The sequence below is a fragment of the Olea europaea genome, chromosome 9, assembly GCF_002742605.1.
Source record: "Olea europaea var. sylvestris chromosome 9, O_europaea_v1, whole genome shotgun sequence".
Classification (NCBI taxonomy): Eukaryota; Viridiplantae; Streptophyta; class Magnoliopsida; order Lamiales; family Oleaceae; genus Olea; species Olea europaea.
The window spans coordinates 1,164,255-1,169,448 of NC_036245.1; the positions used below are offsets into that span (position 1 = coordinate 1,164,255).

At 34.1% G+C, this 5,194-nt stretch overlaps 1 protein-coding gene across 1 annotated transcript in view; it reads right to left on the bottom strand.

Annotated features, from left to right (window-relative positions):
• LOC111399363 (beta-1,4-mannosyl-glycoprotein 4-beta-N-acetylglucosaminyltransferase) overlaps positions 1–4,662 on the bottom strand; it is a 9,833-nt gene extending 5,171 nt beyond the window's left edge. Inside the window, exon 1 of the mRNA XM_023026630.1 lies at positions 4,419–4,662. The gene's annotated coding sequence lies outside the window, so the exon portion shown is untranslated. The remainder of the gene's footprint in view (positions 1–4,418) is intronic.
• Between the last annotated feature and the right edge of the window lie 532 nt (positions 4,663–5,194).

Genomic DNA, 5,194 nt, shown 5'->3' on the forward strand with positions numbered 1-5,194 from the left:
TTCAAACGGTGTTCGGTTTCGAACGGCCTTTGTTGGGCATCGATTCAGAATATAAATAGTTGTGTGTATCGCTTCTGCCCAAAATATTTTGGGTAGACTTTTGCCGATCATCATGCTTCTAGCCATTTCAACAATGGTGCGATTTTTTCGCTCGGCTACCCCGTTTTGTTGGAGACTCCTCCGAATAGTGAGCTGCCTCTGAATACCATTATCTTTACAATACTCCATAAACGGAGTGTAAATAAACTCTCCTCCACGATCTGTCCGAAGGGTTTTGATTTGATGACTAGATTGTTTTTCCGCTAGAGCTTTGAATTTGAGAAATGCGGAAAAAGCCTCAGACTTTTCATTTAGAAAATAAACCCACATCATCCTTGTATAGTCATCGACAAATAAAATGAAATACCTTTTGTTTCCAAGAGAGAGAGTCCTCGAAGGACCCCAAATATCCGTATGAATAACCTCCAAAGGTTCTCTAGCTCTCCAAGATGTTTTCGGAAAAGGAAGTCGATGCATTTTGCCATATATGCATCCATCACAAACTTGAGTTTTTCCTTCAATTTCTGGGAGTCCAATCACCATATTCTTTTGCTTGAGAAGTTGCAGCCCTTTCATATTAAGATGTCCGTATCTCAAATGCCAAAGTTGAGATTGATCAAAATTTTCACCTGTGAAGGTCACCTTTTCTTGAAGAGGCATATTCATGGGAAACACCTTATTGGAGCTCATAGGAACTGTGGCGATGGTGGAATTGCTTTTCTTGTCAAATATTCTACATTTTTCATCATAAAAAAAAACAGAATATCCTTTGCGTAGCAGTTGTCCAACACTAAGGAGGTTACTAGTCATATTAGGCACATAAAGAACATCATCAATGAGCTTTTTGTTACCTCCTTTAGTTTGAACAGCGATAGTTCCCTTTCCTTCAGTGCGATGTAACTTTTCATCACCAAGCTTCACTTCTGAATTGAAATTCTCATCAAGATCAATGAAATTTTTTTTATTTCTAGTCATGTGACTGCTGCAGCCGCTGTCTAGGTACCACACATTTTTTGATTGTTGTTGAACCATCATACAAGAGAAAAGCTGTTCATCTTCATCTTTGGAAAAGTTTGCTTCATCCTTCTCATCTTTGTTCTGGTAATAACAATTTCTTTGAGAGTGGTTAGGATTTCTGCATCTCTTGCATTTGTAGAAGCAATCATTTGTTTCATGATTTGATTTTCTGCAAATTTTGCAAAAAATATTTGCATTTCCAGCTTGACGATTTGGATTTCCGTCATAGTTTTTTGATTGGTTGCCTTGTGCTCTTCCTTTTCCTCTTCCTCGAAATGATCCTCCTCGTCCTCGTGATGATTCTCCTCTTCCTTGGAAAGAACCTCCTCTTCCTTGGGAAGATACTCCTCTGCCTTCTTGCCGCTGTTTAGAATATGAATTATAAAATTTCATTTTGGACTCAAATGCTTGCTCAAGTGGCTGATTTGAGAACCTGCCAATTCTTTTTTCATGTACTTGCAGGGAACTCATCAAATCGTTAAAAGTATATTTAGACAAATCTTTTGATTCTTCAATAGCGGCAACAATATAATCATATTCGCGGGAAGGCTTCGAAGGACCTTTTGAACAACTTTTTTTTCTTCAATTGTGTCCCCAAGGCTTCTGATTTGATTTACTATTTCGGAGACTCGAGTTAGATAGAATTGCATAACTTCATTATCTTTTTTTGATAAATTGTCGAACTCCCTCCAAAGAGATTGAAGCTTTAGAGATGTCACCTTGTCATTGCCATGAAATCCCTCATTTAAGATATTCCAAGCTTGCTTGGCTCTTTTGACACCGTGAATTCGAGGATATATGATCTTGCTTAATCCTTGTTGTATAAATCTAAGAGCACTTGCATCTCTCCGTAAATTTTTCTTGTAATCTTTTTGTTGAGCCTCCGTCCATTCTTCTTCTTCTTCTTCATTATCATCAGGTTCCGGAAATCCATCTTCAACAACTTCCCACAAATCTTGCGCAATGAAGAGTGTCTCCATTTGACTACTCCAATAATCAAAATGCTCTCCTTCAAATATGGGAACTTGGTTAGGAGTATAGGAAAACATGAATGTAGAAACATGATTTGATGCCATGTTTTGGAGAGGGGAAATAAAACTTGAGATACGTATAGAGAACTAAGCTCTGATACCAAAAATTTGTTGGGGATTGATTAAAAATCGAATGAAAAAGAAGGAATATCGAATGCTCGAAATTATACGTAATATAGTGCTGCTGCACTTTTTATGATTGTAGAAGAGAAGATATTATATTGTAAATTTTTGTGACTTCGATACTTTTAATGGCTTGAGTTACATGGGTATTTATAGATAAGATTTAACATGTATCTAGCCTAACTCATGAACCAACATTAAATAGATACGTTTCTCCTCCTCTAGTACATTAATGGACAAATGCATGTATAATTATAATTCATGAATCTAGATAATAAATACAAATTACGTTTCCAACACATAAAACTATTGATAGCATAAACCTATTGGTATTTGGCCTTGTGCACGTCAAAAATCCTTGACACCCTTCCCCTATCCAACCTGGCACACATCTTGAAAGCTTGATGACGCATATTTGCAGATATCACAACAAATAGGAAATTCAGGATAAAATGAGACTTCCTCAGAGACTATAGACAGAACTTTGATCTCTAGTAACATCATTCAGGGATTATGCTTGATAAGTGCAATGTTTAAGAATCAAGGGCTGCAATGCACAATATTTAGGATTTTTGGTCGGGGAATTAGAAGCCTAATCAAAGAAATAAGTTGAAGAGTAAGAAAAGAACAAAAAATGATTTTTTTTTTTTTTTTTTTTTAACCTACAGAGATATACCTTGATTCCTCTCAGTCCATTACATTCAGCATTAATGCATAAGCTCAAGACACTTTGAGATTGATTCCTTGTTGTATTCACGTGAAGGTATGCACAATATATTTTGGTAGTAAGACTCAACAATTAACAAAAATGGAACATCTGTTTCTAGAACTACAATACATAGGCCTCCATATGCGAGTTTGTTCACAGTATAATAGACAAAAAATGAGATCTATAAATGATCATAACTCACATATTCTATGCTAAAAATTACCATTATAGTTGCCAACCGGATCAATATCATTAAAAATAAATTGCAAAATTTCAACGTGTGTAACTATATAAACCTGACAAAGAACTTTAGAATCACCCTTCTTTTACTGTTAACTTGGCTACATAGCCATCTATTTTCCCATTGCTTTACAATTTCCATTTTCCTCTGGTACTGCATAAGTAGTAAAGTTATAAACACCCATCTATTTCGGAAATTCACCCTCCCCCGCACAACAAAGAAAATCTTTATTAACAGTCACAACAATAAATTTGGTATGCTATTAGTCGTACTACCTTTTGAATTTCACAAGGATAATAATTTTTGTCATGGAAAAAAAATAGCGTGTATACATAACTAAAAGAGTCAAAACTCAGTATTATTTAACAAATAAAGGAGCTTCTCAATATTTAATATCATATACATAAGAACAATCATATCCACTGCCATCACTTGTCCCAATTTCCAGAAGAAATATAAGGTGGACTTCATGTAAAGAATATCTTAAAAAGTGGACAACCCTAAAATATATACAAACAACCCAAACTGACGTATTTATAGCATGTTGGGCTTAACTTATAAGCTTATCCAAAATACTCTTAATTAGCATTCAAGTGGCAAGAGCTTCTAGATGCTTCGGCAGATAAAAGGCAACTGAGTTATGAGAAACAGACATCTGCCCGGATTGCCAAAATCTCTGAGGTTAATTACAATAATTGTTATTACTAATTAGTAATTACATGGGTCTAACAGCTAAACAACGAGAGTGCCATAGCAGGTTAATAAATGCTAATTACTCATCGTAAAACACTATTAATAGGAAAGTTTCGGATATAATAAAAATACTCCAATCGGATTTCTTATGATCAGATTATTCATGAATTTACTCAGATTTGGCACTACTATGTGCTATTCAAAATCCCTTAATTGCAATAAATATCATTGATAATGAGCTTAAGAAGGAAACAAATGCTGAGCTTAAGCAACGTTAAAGCAATTAATACTGAGCTCAAATACAGCAACATTATAGTTCAAAATCAATCATAAAATTCAGAAGCTGACAGAATTAGAAAGGTACAAAAGAAAATCTAAACAGTTACTTACCTATGCAATTCACCTAATCAATTCAATTATCAATCAATAAGATAAACAAAAAGTGCACAAATTTAAACTCCCAATCCCAAGAGAAAAAATTCATTCCAATTAGAAAACAAACAATAGTACCAAAATAGATAATCAAATGGGTATCTTCATCCATAAATTTAGCTGAAACTCATACCTCACATAAGAGTTAAACGAGACTGAGAAACCAAAGTTCACGGGCCGAACCATTATTTCATTATTATGAATATAAGAACCCATACTTCTGCAAGCACATATAAAATTTTTTATAGCTACATATATATGTATAGAGAGAGAAAGAGAGAGAAGCCTGAAGGGTCAGGAGAGAAGGTCGGAGTTTTGAGATGGGACACTATGACTGAGTGTGCTCGAGACCATGGAGTTCGGGCCATGTGCGTGCACTAACGTGGCAACCTGAACAGGGAGTGAAAGTCCGGACAAAATAATTTCTGTTGGTTCATGTTAATTTTTAAATTTTGTCAATATCTGTTTTTTCCTCGATCATGTCAACTTGACAGACTCAGGTCAAATTGCATTGAAAATAATTTTTTTTTAATATTGTCTACTTTTCTTTAACAATCTATTGAAAATGATTTGATAACTACTCATTTACATTTTAATTTAAAGTATATTTTTCCAATCATAATATATATGAAGGAAGTTCGAGTGTATAACAATTAACAATACAAATATCATTGCATAATAAAAATAATTTTTGTTGATTCACATTAACTTCTAAATCTAGACAATATCTGTTTTTTCCTCGATCACATCAGTTTGAAAGAGTCATGTCAAATTGCATTGAAAATACTTTGATAACGACCCATATACATTTAAATTTAAAGCCTATTTTTTTTCCAATCATAATATATATGAAGGATGTTCGAGTGTATAACAATTAACACTCCAAATATCATATTGCATAATACATAT